This window comes from Ursus arctos, unplaced genomic scaffold, assembly GCF_023065955.2.
Source record: "Ursus arctos isolate Adak ecotype North America unplaced genomic scaffold, UrsArc2.0 scaffold_36, whole genome shotgun sequence".
Taxonomy (NCBI): Eukaryota; Metazoa; Chordata; class Mammalia; order Carnivora; family Ursidae; genus Ursus; species Ursus arctos.
In genome coordinates this window covers 11,953,445-11,973,970 of record NW_026623050.1, presented here as the reverse complement: position 1 = coordinate 11,973,970, position 20,526 = coordinate 11,953,445, and positions in this window count along the sequence as shown.

Here is a 20,526-nt window from a genome sequence, read left to right as displayed (position 1 = left end):
TCCTCTCCTTATCGGACTCTAACCAGATGTTAGACTTTTTTACTCTTACCTGCATTTTCCCTCTTTTTTGTCTCTGGATAATTTCTTTTGACCTGTCTATCCTCTAATTCACTAATGCTCTCTTCACCTGCATTCCATCTGCTATTAAGCCCCATCTACTGAGGGTTTTTTTTTTTTTAAGATTTTATTTATTTATTTGACAGAGATAGAGACAGCCAGCAAGGGAGGGAACACAAGCAGGGGGAGTGGGAGAGGAAGAAGCAGGCTCACAGCGGAGGAGCCTGATGTGGGGCTTGATCCCATAACGCCGGGATCACGCCCTGAGCCGAAGGCAGGCGCTTAACCACTGTGCCACCCAGGCGCCCCTTTTTTTTTTTTAACCAACTTTATTGAAGTATAATTTACCACCCATCGAGTTCTTTTAATTGAGGTTATTGTATTTTTTATTTCTTGAAGTTCTATTTATTCATGAAATCTCTTTGTCACTCTTTATAGTTTTCTGTACCATCCTAAGATTTTTCAAATTTGTCTTTATTTTAGTGCTTTATAATCAGTGTCTGATCATTTTATCTTTGGTCTTTCTGGGTCTGGTTTCTGTTATTTCTCTTGTAGCCATCGCTGTCAGTGCCCTGCCCTCACCCTGGGAACTTTTGGTGCTCTGTGGGCTCCCAGCTGCCATGTCTGCTGTCTATTCTGCACAGGATGGCTCTTCTCCTCAGAGCCATGGCAACTCTGCCACCCCGGTGTGTGGCTGGCTAGTAGTGCAAACAAATTCACAATATCAACCCACACTGGAGCAACCATCAACCAGCGTTTGATCAACCAGAACTGGCCTTTATAAAGGTGAGTTTCCTCACCTCTTACATGGGATTACTCTGAGATATGGGTTTTGTACGATTTCCCCATTTGCTCATGAGTTTACATTCTAATCTCCTACACTGGGCTTTATTGGTTGCCTTCCCTATGTGAGGTCTCCACTTCCCAGCTAGTGTCACTTTCACGGCCCAAATATTCTACATACCTTCAAATCCTTGTCTTGGAGTCTGCTACAATGATTAGGATTAGGATATGGTTCCCCATTTTCTTCTGTGCTTTGTTGCCCACTCACCACCACCACCCCTTTTTTTAGCTTGTCATGTAACTGAGAAATTGTTTTGTAGAAATTCAGGACCAAGGACAAAGCTATGTTTATCCAAAGATTTGGATTTGCTCTGCCAATTCTGGGATGCTTACTGAACCACCAAAGGGATGTAAATTTAAGCTAACATTCACTTAAGGGCCAATCTATTGTTCAAACTTTTTAGGGCCTTATAAGTACTGTTCTGTTCAGCACAAAAGTACATTTTCCTATAAGCCCCTGGGAGTAGAGATCTAGAGCAGATTTAATTTAATTTTACTCTGAAGACTAGCCTTTTGAGTTCCAGCTTTACTGGGGATGGTCTTCCATGAGATGCCCCATCTTGAAAAAATGCTGTGTTTTGTCTTCTGATTCCTGTACCTAACAAAACTGTCCCCCCACCAAAAAACAGTTTTGGTAAATATTCTTTGAACAAAACAAGAATTCTCGATTTACCTCTCTGGGCTCCCACCTTCTTTGATAATGGCCTTTAATTTCTCACAGTCTAGCATGTCTCCAACACTTAAAAATCTTTTTATTTAATACAGCATTTTTATTTGTCCTAAGTGGAAGGTTCAGGTCAAATAGCTAACTATTCATATTATTAGAAATGGATTTATTTCCTTTTGTTAAAAGCCAACTTGACTTGGGTTTTCTGTCACTTCCACATGAAAAAGTCCTAATAATTAAGAAGATGTGTTCCCCTCCCCCCAAAAAAGAAAAGATGTGTCTTTCCTTCCATCAAAATAATGTATTAAATAACCGGCTAAGCATAAAGGAGATAGTATTACTGCGTTTTCCTTTGTCACTTGATTGCTCCTTGAAATAAACCTCCTCAGAATTTGAGGTACATTGTTTTGCTAGTATATTCTATGCACATGTCTATGTCATCCTGTGGGCATTACTGGGTCACATTAATTCATGGATTCTATCTATCTATGTAGGCTATGAGAGCCCTCAGGACAATGGACCAGACTGATTCATTTATAATTCAGTCAACAAATATCCATTAAGTGTGCCTTGTGCAGACACTACAAATACAAAAGCAGCCAAGATCCCTGCCTTCATCTTTCTCACATACGGGTATGTAAGACAAACATCAATAAAACAATCACATCACAAAATATATGCATAGACATGCTGCAGCGAGAGCATATAATAAGGGAACGTGTCCTAGCAAGCAAGTCAGGAAAGGCTTTTGATGAAACAATAAATGAAGTTGTTAGTGTCTAACATGGTTAGAAACCATGCTATTATTTGACTTTTTTAAGGGACTAAAAATTATAGGGGAGAAGCTTTTTTCTGTTAATTTGAAATTGTTCATTTACAAATAACTATGAACATGCAGGTCTCCAGGTTGGTTAATTGAAAAATCAATCAAGTAAATTGTTTTACCCCTTGTCCATGCCACTGAACTCTGTATGGGATGCTTTTTAACCAGAGGGTCATGCCCGAAATCTAAGCATTCGTCTCACACAAAATGTCAGGTGCATTTCTCAAGTACTAATTCTTTCAAATTCTACACCTTTCCCCCAGAACTATCACTATTATAAGGCAAACTAAGGCCCCCATCATCAAAGATGGAAACTATAAATTAGAGATGCCATCCCATTTATCCATGTTATCCTAGTGCCCGTTATTTTAGACAAAGCACAATTGGCTATAGATTATTTGCCAGCTGAGCTTAAGAAATTGGCTCAATCGAATAACCCAAGGAATCTCTGCTTCTCCAACATGAAACACTATGTGGTAAGCATTAGTTTCTGGATGTGTTTTTTAGTGAGGTGTTTAAGATTTATGGGGTCATTCTTTTGTGATTATTTCTGATATTTCCCGACTACATACCCTGTTTTCAGGACTCAGGGCAGCAGCTCCAACTCGCTAAGTCCTACCTGGACCTCTCATAATTCACTCTAGCAAGGCACTAACTGAACCAGAACCATTCTGTGTTGCCATCTGCAAAGCGAGGTCTGGAAAGTGGAAAACTTTCAGTACTTGAATCAAGGTAGGGCGATTCAATTTTTTTATAAAAGTCACCTTCAATTTTCAATCCCCCAGCACATCTATTTCTCCTCACTTCACCCAACTCTAATTCTGCAGAAATTCACTTGGAAGGGATGCATTTGAAAATAAAAAAACATTAGAAATATCACAAGCTTGTATTTTCTTCATATTAAGCCAATAGGCTTAAAAATGTAATTTGCCTACATCAAGATTTCATTCCCAACTGTGAATACTCCATTTAGGAAATGCTCCTATTATGTTAGACACATCGCAATGCGGTGCAGTTCCGAAATAAACCACTCTGCAGTATTGTCAGCTCGAACTTAAACCCGCAAGTCAAGGGAACAATCAGTGTGCACACATCATACTGTATTTAATCACACGAATTACAAACGAGTATTGATGATTTTGATAATGAAGCTGATGGTGATGTTTATTTTTTTCAATTTCTTCATTAACGCCATGTTTGTATAGCATCAGACAATAAGTTGTCAAGGTGCTGCGACACATTTTGTTGAAGATAGTGTAAATATCTTTGCCAAGTGTAAAAACCACTTGTCTTATAAAACTGTTCCTCACATAATTCTGAGAAACTTTTCAAAGCTTTGCTCAGTAACCTTCTAAGGATAAACTTCATTGAAGTTTTAGTTAATGGAAAAGACAATCCATCTGTATTGACACAGAGTTCATGTTAGTTGTACTTCTCATCGCTTAAAAGAAAGGTCTATAAATCTATCATGGAAGAACAAAGGTATTTTACAAAGGGAAATATAATGAACAGGCTGTTCGCTCCTTACTTGTCTTTACATTAGAAGAACAGGATGAGTGACCAGAATAAAGCTCCAGTACTAACATGTAATTGCTAACGTTAACCCAGAATGACATTTTTATGGGACGAAATATGTGATGTTCTGTAGGTGCTTTCATGTCTGCAGTTTCTCTATAGCAGATACACAGATCAATAAAATCAGACTGGAAAGTAAAAACTTCCAAGCTTCTCCCCCTCACCTTTAATCTCCCCTCTTCAGGCCTCATTTCTCCCTATTTCCCCTCCAGATTTTCTCAAAAAGACCAGTAGGGTGGAGAAGGGAATCAAAGGTCTTAGCAGAGTGTACAACTAGGCTACGACAATGTCTAAAGCTCTTAAATGTGTTATTAGAAAAGAATGTTAAATTCAACAAAGATGAATTACTAATTATTCAAAACTTTTTTGTTCCTGCATCCACCTTTCTCTCTCTCTATAATTGTGTGTGCTGTACTTGCAACTCCTGTGTGACTGGTATTGAGGGCAAATTCATCAGGTAGTGTTGGATAGGCCAGGGGTCAGCAAATTTTCAGAAGAACTGATTCAAGCAGTTACTATCCCTTCCCTTCTTAAAGAGGATTAGAAATGCAGCCAGGAACAGCTATTAAGTCTAAGGCTATGAACTCTCCCCCTTCATCTTCTCTACCACCTAGGCAGTAAGTTAGACTTTGATTCTCACTTTAAACTACAATAGTCCTGCTCAAAGTTGCTCCTTAAGTCTTCACCAAATGAGTTTTAAGTTTTTAATTTTCATTTTTAATTTAATTACACTGTGTACTGTTTCTTGCCAAGATAGGGCTCCAGAGGGTCCTGTGGGAGAAGGACCTGAAAAAGAGTATATCCTGAGACAGTTAGCAGGACTGCTGCTTTGAGAAGTCATACAGGGCCCAAACCAAGCTTCTCTCACTTGATAATTGTATCTGGGCTATGGTGCTTGATCATCTCGTTGTGCCAAAATACACTGGCATCGACCAGGATTGTGTTTGTTCAAACTGAATACAGAGGACCTAGTTTATAGCTGCCTGGTGTTGGAAAAAAGCTATAAGGTAGTCGTCTGCTTGGTTCCTCCTTGCGAATGAGTAGAAAAGGACTGTGTGTGTGTGATTGTTCCATTCCAGTTGAAGGGCATTCGTTTTTCTTTTTGCTTTTATTTTTTTAGAGTGGGGGAGGGGCAGAAGGAGAGAAAGGGAATCTTTTTTTTTTTTCCCCTAAGATTTTATGTATTTATTTGAGAGATGGAAAGAGAGAGAGAGAGCATGAGAGGGGTCAGGGTCAGAGGGAGAAGCAGACTCCCTGCTTAGCAGGGAGCCTGATACAGGACTCGATCCTGGGACTCCAGGATCATGACCTGAGTCGAAGGCAGTCACTTAACCAACTGAGCCACCCACGTGCCCAGAGAGAATCTTAAGCAGGCTCCACGCCCAGTGCAAAGCCCAATGAGGGGCTCAATATCACAATCTTCAGATCATGACCTGAGCCGAAATCAAGAGTCGGATGCTTAACTGTCTCAGCCACCCAGGCCCCCGAAGGGTGTTTATTTTTAAATTAAACTTGCTATTCATCAGAAAGGATGACATGGATTTACATCGACATGGATGGAACTGGAGAGTATTATGCTAAATAAAATAAGTCAATCAGAGAAAGGTAATTATCATATGGTTTCACTCATGTGGAATATAAGAAATAGCACAGAGGATCATAGGGCAAGGGAGGGAAAACTGAATGGAAGAAATCAGAGATGGAGACAAACCATGAGAGACTCTCATGTGGGAAACAAACTGAGGGTTGTGGAAAGGGAGGTAGGAGGGGAGATGGGGTAACTGGTTGATGGGCATTTAGGAGGCATGTGATATGATGAGCACTGGGTGTTATATGCAACTAATGAATCATCGAACGCTACACCAAAACTGATGATGTACTGCATGTTGGCTAATTGAATTTAAATAAAAAATTAACTAATTAAACTGCTATTGCATGAATGAATGAATAATGGGTATAATGGAGAAGAATCTTACTAGTGACAATACCTTGGCTTCCCCGACTGATCCTATTAAAACATAAGTCGGATCATGTCACTTCTTTTTCAAAATCCTCCAGTGACTTCCCACTTTGCTCTAGGAGACTGATCTTCTGTCAGTAATAATCAAACATGTATTAACTATCAAATACCAGACACTACCCTAGGTACTAGGGATACAAAACAGACAAAAACTCCTGCCTTCATGAAGCTTATATCATGACGGCAGGCGTTACTGAGAGCTAAACAATACATTAAAATGCTATTTATAGTAATAAAGGCCAAACAGGAAAAGTAAGAACCAATTCAGAGGTGAAATCCTCAGTGGAGTGTTGGCATTCTAGATAGGATGGTCAGAGGAGACCTCAAGAATGTGGCTTTTGATTCAAGATCTGAATAAATTGAGGGACTTAACCATCTTGGGGAAGAGAATTCCAGGCAGAGGGAACAGTAAGTGCAAAAGCCCTAAGGCGGGAGTGTTCACGGTGTGCACAAAGAAAAGCAAGGGGTTCAATGCAGCTGGTTGGAAGGAATAATAACAGCAAGAATCAAAGTCTTTACTAGGACTTCCCAGGTCCTAGTACGTGATCAGTCCCCTTGAATGACATAGGAAGTCACGGGAAGATTTTGAACAAGGAGTATCATGATCTTTTAATAGGATGAGTCCAGGAAGCCAGGGTATCAGAGAGGTCATCAATGTATATTAAAATCACAAGGCACTATAATAGAAGAAACACTGAAGGGTTAACTAGTAGCTAAAATAATCAAGAAATGAGGGAGTGGGCTAGGGATAGGAGCAAAGGACTATAATCAAATAGGGGTAGAAGGAGATATAGTCTGATTACATGAGGTTCAAAGCTGGGTGTTTTTATGGAGAAAAAAAGAGCAATAGATATGGAAGGGGATATGGAAAGAAAGCAGGACACCCTTCTGACTTCCAGACTCCTTCTGAAGATAGAGGTCAAAGACAGAAAACACCCCCATGTAGGAGGGCTACAGGGGACTTGTCAAGAGAAGAGGAGGTTTTAGAGGAAGAAGTGGTGAGAATATTCACAGGAGAGGCTCCAGATAAAGGGCATCTTGATCATGATTGACCTCATGTTCCTGGGGACAATGTGAAAGAGTTCAAGAGATGGTGAGGCAAGGGAGAAGGGTCAGAGAAGGCAATAGAAGTAGTGATGGGGAAGATGAGGGATGATTTCAGTCTTGAACTCATGATGAACAGGGAGAAGAGGCATGCTGAGAGTTTTGCCACTGGTCCCAAGGCACATGGTGATGGAGAAGCTGTGAGTGTTGAGAAGAAAGAGGGATGAAGGAGTCTTTCCAAGAGCAGAAACATTTCTGGGTTCCTAATTCACTCAAGCTGAAGGAAGCACACCCTAAAGAAGGGTGATCTTTTTTAATGTGGGCTCACTCTGGATTCCCATAAAGTAGTGGTCTGCTGGGTGCTGACTCCTTTATGACTCTGCTGACAGTGGATTGCTGAGAGCATGTGGTCTGACTTGGAACACAGGCAAGCACTTGTCCCCTGATAAATGGGAGACTGCAGGGTGCTGAGCCTTCTCCCAGACCACACAGTACCTCAATACTTTGACTCTTGTTGATGGTAATCTGTGAAAGGGGTTCTTCCTCTGAAAATTCAGGGACCCTTTTGACACCTGATGAATGAGAAATTGAGGTTACCTTTAGGAATACTTTCTCATTAAAAACAAGGTCTATTTATTGAACACTTAATGTGCCAGGCTTTGTGATAGTCCTTAAGATACATTCTTATTTAATCCTCTAATGTCCCCATAACTCAGTGATACAGTCTCATTTTACAGACAAGAAAAATGAAGCTCAGAGCTGTGCTCCAGAGCACTGAGCTAGTAACTGCTAAGTTAGGATTTGAACGCTGGTCTGAATGATGCCAACTCTTGACTCATTATCACCATGCTCTACCACCTCCCAGCTCTGCCTGACTGAGAGTTGTCAGTCGCTGCGCCAACCTCTAACAAACGGAAATAAGGCAACTGCCCTAAGCTGTGCTGTAAGCCTGTACGCTAAGACAGACCTGCGGGCCCCTCTGTAGGTGATTTCCAGGAAGCACTGTCTCTAGTCCAGGCTCCTTCCTTCAAAAGACTGCAAGAATTAAAATTCCTCATATGACGGCCTGCGGATGCTAATGTCTCTAGCTTCTCAAGGTCTGGGACAGAATCTACAAGTTCTATACCCACCCTAGAAAAACAGATGATTCCCAGCACTCCTGAGTCTATTCATACCAATGGGGGAAAAAAAGGAAGCTGACACAGAAAACTAGGAGCTGAGCACATGAGCACAGAACCCACCCAGCTGCCCTCCCTTTCAGTGGCTTAGGGCAGCACCCCGGGAACTGGGATAGCCAATTCGTCCTCCATCTTGGGTCTGACTCTGGTAGCTCCTGCGATGTTCTGGTCAGAAAGAAAGTGAAGGAATAGATCGTCACCAAGAAAGCACGAAGTGCCCTTCAGTTTCGGGTCTCCCGTTACCTCTCCTGGCAACAGGGAAGGGGAAGGATCTAGCTGGTCAATTCTGGTCTGTCAGCGATAGGTGTTGAAGACCTACTACCTTGGATTAGGCTGAGCTAGACCCTGAGCCAACAAGCACGGAGGTTGACAATATTTTAATAGTTATAGCCACCAACCCACAGCAGACACCACAGGAAAACAAAGGCAAAACCTCAAGAACCCTGATTCCGTGAAACAGCTACAGGTGTTTTCCTATCCTGATAACTAGTAACATTGCTTAAATGTCTTTCAGTTTCTTTTTTACCGTTCCTACCTTCCCCTAACTTGCCAGTCCATTTGATCCACTTGAGAAACAGCAAGTTCTCTGGACACAGAAGGCATTACCACTTGCCTTCTTTCCAACCCATGCTCAGTGACCCTGAAGTACTCCAGATAAAAACCAGTTGTAAGCTTTGATTATGCAAGCGATGTGTTACTGAAAGGGATGTAGAAATAGAATTTTGCCACTAATACCTCATAACTTGAGAGCCATTTCTAAAGGAATAATTCTGGCCCCAAGAGGTCGTTGAAAATCACACAAAGAACATAAAGTGCTATTTCATGAACTAACTCTGATAAAATATTTATACCTCAGTTGAAAACTATACTAAAATGGTGGTACTCTAGACTACCACAGGCTGAAGTAACTGTTACTGGGTTGTGGGCCGAAGGCCTCACGTCACCAGAGGTACACTCAAGAATTTGTGTCACAAAAAACATAGCTCAGGTAACTAACTGCACTGAACAAATGTTATTCCTGTTCAGTTCCCTGAGGTGCCTGAAAAATCACTATTAACTCTCCTTGAAATGTTCAGGTTACATACATGATTACATCCACTTGATAGGATTGCAAATCTGTCTTAAATTGCTTTCACACTTGAAGCTAATTACGCTACCACCTCTAAATTTGCTGATTTTTAAATTCCCATTATCCAGGTGATGAAAACTTAATGGGATGCTAAATACTTCACAGGTGCCCCCAAAAGTTTCATCTCTCTAGTGTCAGAGGTATGGAATGAAGCCAAAGCGTCTGCAGTTCCCACAAGCATGAGGATCTTGGGAAGCTTTGGCAGAATACAGGCTTGGATTGGAATTCGGACCCAGTTCGTCAGCCCAGCCCAGCCTCAGAGCTGCCTATAAGGAGGGCAATGCATGTTTCAGAGGTTCGTGGGAGAAAAAGAAACACATCTACCCTAGAGTGCCTGACACTTCATAGGTGCCCGAATGTTGGTTAAACACATTAAATCCATCCCTCTATCCTAAGGGTCACAAACACTAAATGCCTGGGGGGCCAGGCCTGATGGCAACGGGGCCTGATGGCAACGGGGCATTCAGCGGGGCTGCCGCTCGGCACTCCTGGGAAAACGGCTCCAGTGCTGATGAAACTTGTGGATTTCCCTTATGGTGACAAGTCTGAATTTTTATGTGAAACAATCTCAACTTTTAACTATAGCCTTACATCTTTCTAGAAACACTGTTTTAAAATAAATTTTAATGAAAAATTTAAATTAAATTTTAAATAAATAAAACACACCTGCTAGACCAATGTCTGCTGTGAGCCACCAGCCTGCAAAGCCAGATTAATATCATTTTCCTGTTATCAGGGGAAAAAAGCCAAAAACAAAACAAAGAACAGAAAAAAAGGCAAGATGATTTCATAGCAAAACATAGCAAGGAATACATTTATTGATGTGACCTACAGACAGGAAGGTTTTAGGCAACATGATTAAAGAAATAATTTTATTAAAGCAGTTTTCACATTACAGACTTTTGAAACTATATATTGAATCATCTAGACTAAAGTGGTTGTTCTCAAACCTGGCTACAGTCCACATTCATTTTGGAGGTTTTTAAAAAACACCGATGCCTAGTCCTTACTTTCAGAACTTCTCATTTAATTGCTGTGTGGTGGGTACCATGAGTTCTGTTGTTTAAGTGAACCTTCCCACCTCTCTACGCTCACCTCTACCCTGGGACTTACAGCCAAGATTAGGAACAAGATATAAAGCAGGAACTCTCAATCTAGAGGAGGTTTTGTTGTTGTTTTAATTGCATCTTAGAGCCACGGAATTGAAAACTAGTAGCTGGAGGTAGGGCTCAGAAAGTTTCTTGTTAACTTGCTCCTAGATGATTCTGAGGCACGTGGTCCACAGACCACACTCTTAAAAACATCGCTAGTGTTTGGGCTGAGACACAATGCTTGCATCCTATGTAGTACGTTCAATATGTGCACAGTTGGTTTTTTTAACCCAAGTATCATTTCCTAAAGCGGAGTAACAGGGAAGAACCAGAAATGTGCTCACCAGGGAACACGGTGGGGCTCACGTGGAGACTACGTCTGTTGTTAAGTAAACTTGGATGAGAATAGTGGTAGTAACAGCGAAGCAAGTACAGCAGAGCCCAGCAATTGTTGGTCCCCAAGGTCTTTGTCAACACAGGGAACACCAGGAACCACAGGCATCAGACCACACTTGCCATCAGTGCCATGGCCGTTTCTGAGAACGCTGCCCACGCAGGACAGCAGCCACACCAGCAGGAGGCCGGGAAGCACAGAGGTGGTAAGAGCAGAGGACGAGGGAACCGAGAGGGCTGAGGAAGACAGTCGGGGAAGGTAGGCAAGGTCAAGGAGCTCAGCCACCCGCCCGCATTCACCACAAGGCTGGGGTCATGGCAGGGGTCTCAAGCAGAAATCATAAGTGAGAAACAAGCAATGCCCAGCAGAACAAGTGTGTGCCTAATTGCTCCCCCTAACTGTAACATTCTTGGATTCTTTTTCTCCTCGTTTCCCAGCACTGGGAGTTGAATAAGGGGTTTCTGGTTGGCTGGGTAAATCTGACTAACTAAATAGACTCAGCTTGTTTATAATTCATAGGCATGCCACATTTTTGTTAAGCATCAAATCATTCTTAAAAGCTTTGCTTTCCCGGGTCTCTCAATCAGCATAATTAGTCGAACACCTGTTATGTATATTGAGCTGTGGCCTAGGTGTTACAGTGTGAGACAGGAAATGAAGATACCAATTTGTCCGTACCCCACCAAACCCACCCCTGTCAACCATACATACCACTGAAAGTGACAAGATAATACAGCCAGGGAAACACAGAGGGGAATGCAAACTCTCCACCACTTTGGACTCTTCTTTATGAGGCTGGTGTTCTCGGGCCACTGCCAAGACCACCCAGGCAGTACCAGAGATCAGCACCACCACCGGTCTGAGCAGACTCAGCTGACTCGCATTCAGCGGAGACTCAGAAAACACTGGAGTTTTCTGGACCAGTGAATGCCCCGAAACAAAAGCCATTTTTCTTACAGAAGAATGTAAGAAACCGAGCTGTACTTTTCCTCCCTGTCACCAAAGCAGCATCTTTGCCATAAGATCTCTGCGCTGCTGATGAGAAGCAACTTTGCGTTTACTTACAACCCCCCTTTCTTCCACAGAACTAGTGGTCAAGAGACAAATCTAAATAGTTTCCAAGGAAAGATCCCAGTGGTGACCCAGTATTAGTTACTGGTTCAACTGTGTCTAATTCTCTCTTCCTTTAAGATGAAGGCCCTTCCCAGGAGGATCCCCTATTACTCATGTAATAAATTCAGATAGGCATGCTTCCCCAGTTACGTTTGAATATCTAGACACAATTTATGCACGAGCTGTCCCTACCATTCCGTTCACAACAAAAAGAAAGGTTTAAAGAGGTGGAGGTGTCTAGCACCTTTGCCGTCAAACTCACTAACAAGATGTACAAAATTTGCTAGCTGAAAACAATCTGAAGTTGAAGGCAGAGAATATATGAGAATGACTAGATGAATTAATTTCATATTTATATGAGAGCCAAGTGGCTATTTGCTTTCTGGCTCTTTAAGCTGTATCACCCCCTGGATTCCCTTGAACTTTCTCTTTTCAAATCCAGCAGGAGAGTCATTCGTTGGTTTTTTTCTCTGGTTCTTGAAAGACTTCTTTCCTGCCTTTAACATATTTACTCTGAATGTCCATCAACTGAGGAATGGATAAAGAAAAGTGGTGTATCTATACACAATGGAATATTACTCAGTCATCAAAAAGAACGAAATCGTGCCATTTGCAATGACGTGGATGGAGCTAGAGTGTATTATGCTAAGTGAAATAAGTCAGTCAGAGAAAGACAAATACCATATGATTTCACTCATGTGGAATTTGGGAAACAAAACAGATGAACATATGGGAAGGAGAAAAAAAAGAGAGAGAGAGAGGAACCATAAGAGATTCTTACCGATAGAGAACAAATAGGGTTGATGCAGGGATGTGGGTGGGGATGGGCTAAATGGGTGATGGGGATTAAGGAGGGCATGTTGAGCACTGGATGTTAAATGGAAGTAATGAATCACTAAATTCTACTCCTGAAAACAATATTACACTATATGTTAACTAGAATTTAAATGAAATTTTGAAAAAAAAAAATATTTACTTTGTTTTCTATCCAATTTTTGAACTGATTTTCCACATCAGCAGGGAGATGCTCTATCCCTCTGAAAAGATACATCCTCTTTCAAGTCGCTCTCCAGGACTTCTCGAAACTCTAGCTTGCATCAAAGTCACCTGGGGGACTTCAGAAAACACAGATTGCTGGGCTCCATCTCCCCAGTTTCAGATTAGGTGGGTCTGGAGTGGGGCCCAAGAGTTTGCATTTCTAACACATTCCCCAGTGATGCTGAGGCTGCTGGTCCAGACACCACACTTGGAGAACCAGGAGTCTAAACCAACATCCAGCGTCTTTGGATTCAGGAGCTGAGTGGAATATCACAGTGAGCTTGCAAATTGGCATCAAAGAGCCTCCATAAGGTAGATGCTAGCGTTGTGTATACCTGTTCCCCTCAGAAAGTGTCTCGCCTACAGCCTGCTCTTCCTAGAGGACTGTTTCCACTTCTCCTGCTAGAATGTGTATGTCCTGGCTTTGGTAATGAGAATCAGAAAAGGCTGTTTCTATAGATTTTCTGGGACTCACCAAGTTACCATGCCTCTTCAACTGTTGAACCAGTGGCTTGAAAAATCTCTAATATTAAGCGTTATTGCTGTTTCCAACTAGCTTTACAAAATATAAAATGGGAGATTGCAGGAGCAGCCAGACTAGTAGCCTGAGGTTCCCCATGCGCCTGCAAGGTCAAAATGCCTAATTGCACCACCATAATTACAGTCACCCTTGAGTTCTCCTCACACATAAGGGGTTACACAGAGAGAGTCATTAAACAATTACTTGTAAAAACACACTATGAATTCAAACTTGGCCTCCATCAGCCCATCCTAGCAATTATGACTTTTAAAATAAATATAAAAACCCTATTTAGTCTCTGGGCAATTGTAAGGATCAGTTAAAATAAACATTAAGAAAATACTAAAAGTGTTTGTTTTCCAAGCACCAGACATTTAGGTTTTGCTCTGGTCCAATTAAAGCAAAGTTTTAATGATGTTAAATGTAATCATTCAGTGGTCTGGGACCAAGATGCAATGGAGGAACAATTACAAACTGCTTTGCTGTTGAAAACCCATGTTCTAACTCACCTGGAGAATAGACTTCATGCTTGAACTACAGAAATCTAGACTTTCCTCCCTCTCCCATCAGGAGAGGGTAATAATTCAGAGTTGAGAAACACTGGCATGGGATGAGGTCATGTATTTAGAAAGCCTCATATAGGGGCGCCTGGGTGGCACAGCGGTTAAGCATCTGCCTTCGGCTCAGGGCGTGATCCCGGCGTTATGGGATCGAGCCCCACATCAGGCTCCTCTGCTGTGAGCCTGCTTCTCCCTCCCCCACTCCCCCTGCTTGTGTTCCCTCTCTCTCTGGCTGTCTCTCTGTCAAATAAATAAATAAAATCTTTAAAACAAAAAAAAAAAAAAAAAGAAAAGAAAGCCTCATATAGGCTGGGGAAAAAACCAGGCCAGAATATGAAGGAACACCCTGCAAGCCCTTTACCTGCATCAGCTGTCCTCACTGGACAGGTCTGACAGATGTTGCAGATGCTTTCGCACATGCTAGTTTGAGATTTTCCAAAAGTTCTTTCCTTTCAGCACCTCCTCTAAGACTGCAGCTGAATCAAAGACTAATGATTTGTTCAATATTCAACAAAAATTTAGTTCATACTATGTGCCAGATACTTCAAAATACATATGTTAACACTTAATTCAAACATGTATTCTAAAATTTCCTCTGTTTTCCTTAGATTTTAGTGCTAGAAGAGACATTCTGGGCAAATCTAGAACAAGAGCTAGACTCCACAAAAGCTGTTACCTGGGGAAAACCAACCGGCCTCCAGCCTCGAGTTTTCTCATCTGAAGAGAGACCATCTGGTACCATATTAGTAGTTCTCAAACTAGAGGATGCATCAAACTCACCTGGAAGACTTGTTAAAATACAGATTGCTGAGCTCAACCCTCAGGTTTCTGACTCAGTAGGTCTGGGATGGGGCTCAGGAATTTGTTGTTTGGGTGGGGGGGGGGCAGAGGGCGAGAGAGAATCTTAAGCAGGCTCCCCGTCCAGCATGGAGCCTGACATAGGGCTCAATCTCACAACCCTAAGATCGTGACCCAAGCCAAAACCAAGAGTCAGACACTTAACTGACTGAACCACCCAGGCTCCCCGGGGAATTTGCATTTCTAGTAAACTCCCAGGTGATGCTGTTGCTGCTGGTCCAGGGGCCACATCTGACTAGAGTATAATGATTATCATCTAGAAGTTTTCTCTCGCCAGTTTGCTCCTTTCCAGGTTCAAAAGCAGGCTTTTTGTGGAACTTTTATTGTTGTTTTTGTCTGTGGGTCTTGGTGTTTCTGGGTTGCCAGTGTCTTCCACTATTATAAGTCTGTTTGTGAAACTGAAAGAAAACCCAGGGAACTTATCACTATGTCATTCCTTGGGTCCTGAGACCCCTAGCCATTCTTTCTTTTTCCATCCTTTAGAGTCTTATGTTTGCTTAGTATAAAATGTCCAGGGCATTGTACTTACCAGGAGAAAGAGAGAAAGTGGAAGAAGTGCTTCTCCACCCTTCCAGAACCAGAAGTCTCTGGACCCCATTTTGAGAACCACTACCTTAGATGACCTGTCACATCCCCTTCCAGCTCTATACTCTATGATTTTAAAAAGCATCTCCATGAATTCATAAGACACATGGCAGGGCATGCACTGAGCAATATAGAGAAGGGATCGGGCTGGCTGTCTGGGCTTCTCTTTTCTTTCTTTTGTTCTAATTACAAACCAATTAAAACTACCAGGTGTGAGGTCTGAGGCTCCTCTAACTAACTCCCGCTGCCAAGGTTCACCTGCCCTCCCTGTCCAGCTCACACCTCCAAATAAGTACTCTGGTTTCTGCTGTTTGCTAACCTGGGACCCATTCTCTGGGGCCTCTTTCTGTGCCAGAACTAGTCTGTCAAAACTTTCTGTGTGGTACATAGTGGTGAGAGCTCCAGATCACATTCTTACAAGGATTTTATTTTTCCTTAACTCAGACAACAGATTGGTAGTGATTTCGCATACTTCAAATCGTCCTAGTCAAAGGTGGCATCATCTCTTTCCTGGTTTCCCACAATCGCTTCCCCCCAGCTCTTCTGTACACTCCTGCCCCCTTCTAAGCTCCTTTCAATATGGAAGCCTGAGTGATCCTGTCAGAATGAGATGCTCATGGCTTGTTGAGGATTCAATCACTTCCTGCAGCTCCCCAAAAAAAGAGTTAAATGTTTTCTGTCTGATGTGGCCCTGCAGTGGCCTGGGACACACCTCTCTCCTCTGCTCCCTGCGCTCAGTGACAATGACCTGCCCAGATTTCCTCGGTTATCTTCTTTAGTTCCAGGCACCTTCCCGCCACAGGGCCTTAGCTCTTGCTGCCCATTCTCCCTGGAATGCTCTCCCTCTTCAGCCAGTTAATTCACCCTCCTTCAGATGCCAAATCAACGCTTTCCCTGATCACTTGGATCTCGTCACACCCAGCTGTTACTTTCCCTGATCACTTAGATCTCGTCACACCCAGCTGTTACTTTCCCTGATCGCTTAGATCTCGTCACACCCAGCTGTTACTTTCCCTGATCGCTTAGATCTCGTCACACCCAGCTGTTACTTTCCCTGATCGCTTAGATCTCGTCACACCCAGCTGTCACTTTCCCTGATTGCTTAGATCTCGTCACACCCAGCTGTTACTTTCCCTGATCGCTTAGATCTCGTCACACCCAGCTGTCACTTTCCGATTGCTTAGATCTCGTCACACCCAGCTGTTACTTTCCCTGATCGCTTAGATCTCGTCACACCCAGCTGTCACTTTCCCTGATCGCTTAGATCTCGTCACACCCAGCTGTCACTTTCCCTGATCGCTTAGATCTCGTCACACCCAGCTGTCACTTTCCCTGATCGCTTAGATCTCGTCACACCCAGCTGTTACTTTCCCTGATCGCTTAGATCTCGTCACACCCAGCTGTTACTCATTTACAGCACTGTTTCCTTTCCTTCGTAGCACCTATCCGCAAATAATCACAAAATCTCTCTCACTTTTATTCTTCTTGCATTGTTATTATCACCAGGACCTACCACAATGCGTGGTACGTGAGACATGTTTAACCAATCTCTCTTGAATGAAGTGTATTAGAAGAGGGAAAAACCCCCAAATATCACAAATTAGTCATATTAGCTGCAAAAAACAAAAACAATCAAACAAACAAAAAAATCACCCACATTTGTTTCACTTCAATCAATAGTGACTAGCACAGTGGCTTTTCAAATATGTTGAAAGAGACAATTTTCATATTTCTTTTCATATGTTAAAAAATTAACATACTGCTCAATATTCAACATAGTAGATTTTGCCACCCATAAGGGCACTGTCTGGAGATTTTGGCTAATATCTCAATACATGAATAACCCCCTCACATATTATTTACTCCACTAAAGTGTGGTTCAGCAATGACAGAGAAGCCTTTAACTCCTGATGCTTCAGTAAGATGACTGGGCCACCTCTCGACTTTGGGTCACATTTGCAAAGAGACTCAATCGTGAGTTTCCTGAGCACGATCTCAACCACTGAGATAACTCCTGGCTCAGCCTCACTAAAGTTTTCTCTCTTACTTGCTGAGACATTTGAGACCTAACCAAAACATGCCTTGAAATTTTATAAGTCACTTTTCTTATTCCATAGAGTGCCTATGGTAAACACGCTCTGGTCGGTCAGAATAATAGCTAGGAATCATTTGGATAAATTAAATGCAGAGTGTTTAATTCAACTTAGACACATCCCTTTCTTTGAACTTGTCTAGAGTCCCAGACACTGTAAGACAAAGAGGTACTACCCAGGGCCTCACAGGTGAAGAATCTTGATAAATTGCAAGCCTCAGACTAAATTATATGTAAGATCCCAGTTCACTTATTTAAATGTAATTTGAACAAACCCTATGACATCAGTTAGCATGTATTTACAGCTCCTTTTAAAAGGAAATATATTTTGAGGCATTATATTCATAAAAGTAAGCTAAAGATTATCAAATATTCACAGAACAATAAAATCTTTTAGGTAATACAAAACACTTAAACCTGACTCTACTGCGAGAGTGGTTATTCAGAGCTACAATTCAGTGAGCAAACCTGGCTTGCACTACAGAAAATTCAACCAAAACGCAGTCTGTAATGCCCAGTCACAGATGGTCACATACCCAGAGGAGCTCATATGTGCCCACCTTGAGGATTTAATAACTAAGCTGTAGTAGTAGCTGTAGGTTTCATAGACGACAAACATCAACTGAGAAGTGTGAGCCATCAAAACGTAGGTACCAATGAGGGAGAGAATATGGTAAGTCCTGAAAAGCTGAATTGAGTTATGCCAAGAAGGATAAAAGATGCTCAAGAAAAATTACTTTGAACCAAGGTAAGGTTAGAGGGTGGAGGAGCGGGGCGCCTGGGTGGCTCAGTCGGTTAAGTATTTGCCTTTGGCTCAAGTCATGGTTCCGGAGTCCCGGGATCAAGCCCTGCATTGGGCTCCCTGCTCAGTGGGAAACCTGCTTCTCCCTCTCCCTCTGCCTGCCGCTCCCCGTGCTTGTGCTCTCTCTCTCTTCATCTCTCTCTCTCTGTCAAATAAATAAATAAAATCTTAAAAAAAAAAAAAAGAAGGTGGAGAGGGATGGTAAAGTATCCTCCAGGCTGAGAAGGCACTTTGAGACCAAGAAACAAAGCAAACTACTCCATACCATTTAGTTTTATTCAGGGTAACTTACCGAGAGGGGGGAATCAGGCAGACAACAAACCAACCAAGCACTATTCTCTCCCAGACCTTAATCCACACCTTTTAAGGGATGAGGGGTATCCTGGGGAAGTCAAAGGGTTGTTACCTAAAGTGTACCATCTGTGTGCCAGAGGGAAGATCAAAACAAGTCCTCTCGAATTGCTGGTCAGAGCATACATTAACCTCCCAGGAGCCTGGAACACATAGCCCTGAGGGAGGTCACTATCCAAACGTGAACAAGACGGGGAGCCAAAGATGAAGTCAGAGTTGTTAGCACTCCTACCACAAGTACTTTGTGTGCCTATTCTAATGTCCTGATGGAGACTGCCTAATGAGTCAGGCTTACAAGAATTATGAGGCAGGAGCTAAACTTAGCAGAAAAGAACAAATGATTAACTTGCAATATCTGCCATGGGCTTGAGAGCAAAGGGTGGTGGGAGAAATGCCATTTTTGCTGACCCTAGGGTCTCTCTGGTTTTAGAGCTACTTCTAACTTCTCCTGGTCTTCACCAGTACAAGAGGTTGGCTTTATTGGGGACGATATTCTTCACAAAGAACTCCAGTGTTTGTTTGTTTGTTTGTTTGTTTGTTTGTTTCACTTTAGCAGAATTTCTACCTGAGGGGTCATGCGTGGAGGATGGCCAAATCTCACTGGGACGCAGCGAGGTCTACCAGCTGGCTAAGCGGCTTGTTGCAGCACAACAGCCTCGGAGCATGCTCAGTTCCAGTTCTTGCCTCACTGTGCAAATTACTACATGGGCCTTTAGGGTTACTCACTGTTAGTTAAAATTGTGATAGTTAAATGTGTAAATGAGGTTCAGTACTTGATTTGTGCATGTGATTAGTTGTTAGCTTTTAGACATAGTCCTTGATACAAGTTGACGATTTCCACTGAAAAAGTAGATACAGCTGGATAAATACACACGTAAGTAATGCTAACTCTGCAAATGTGAAGAAAGGAGCCCATTAGAACTGAGCCTTGCAGGATTAATAGAATTTTGAAAGCAAGTTATTTAAAGCAAAAAAGAAAAGCATTTCAGGCTGATCTTCCCTGGAGAAAATGTTTTTAAGTCTAGTCCTGCTGCTTCCTCCAAAGATCCCATGGCTACTTTACCAATACTACTAAAATCTTGGTCTGTATTAACATCCATTCTCTTGCCCCTTGGCTGTGTGCATTAGTGGGTGTTATCCTAGGACATACCTACCAGAGAAAAAGAACTCCACAGAGCTGGAAAAGCACTGCTGTGGTCTACAAGTCTCTTTTTAATTTTTCTGGACTGCCATAAGCAGAAGATATGAACAGGATATATAATATATTTTGTCTCACAATATTCTCAGGTTGATGAAAAGGAATAGCAGAAATTCAATAGATTGATGACAGGACAGACCCCCTTTCGCTGCTTCAGAACCCAAGGCATTTTTTCGGTTGGGTCAGAACGCAAATAGTTTCATGTGTTTTGTACCACAGAGAAAGTTTTGAATGATCTCAGCTCAGCAGCCAGTTAGAAAAGCTCCCTGCATAATCAGAGACACTCGCCCAGAGCAGCTCCTCCGTGGATGACCGAAGGCCTCAGGCCCGCATGTGTGCATCCACTGTAGGCTGAAGCAAATCCCGTGCTTGTGACCAGGAAGAATGTAATACGGCAAATTGCTTTAGTATGCTTCTCTGACCGTAATCTGTAATTGAATTTCATCATTGAAAATCATATCTACAGAAAATTTTCTATAGAAAATATAAAATTCAGTGCAGCTTTTTGTGTTTTGCATTTATTTCTATTAAAAACTTGGCTAAGTGCACACCTTGGCATTAAATACTACTGTCTAAGTCAGATTCCAT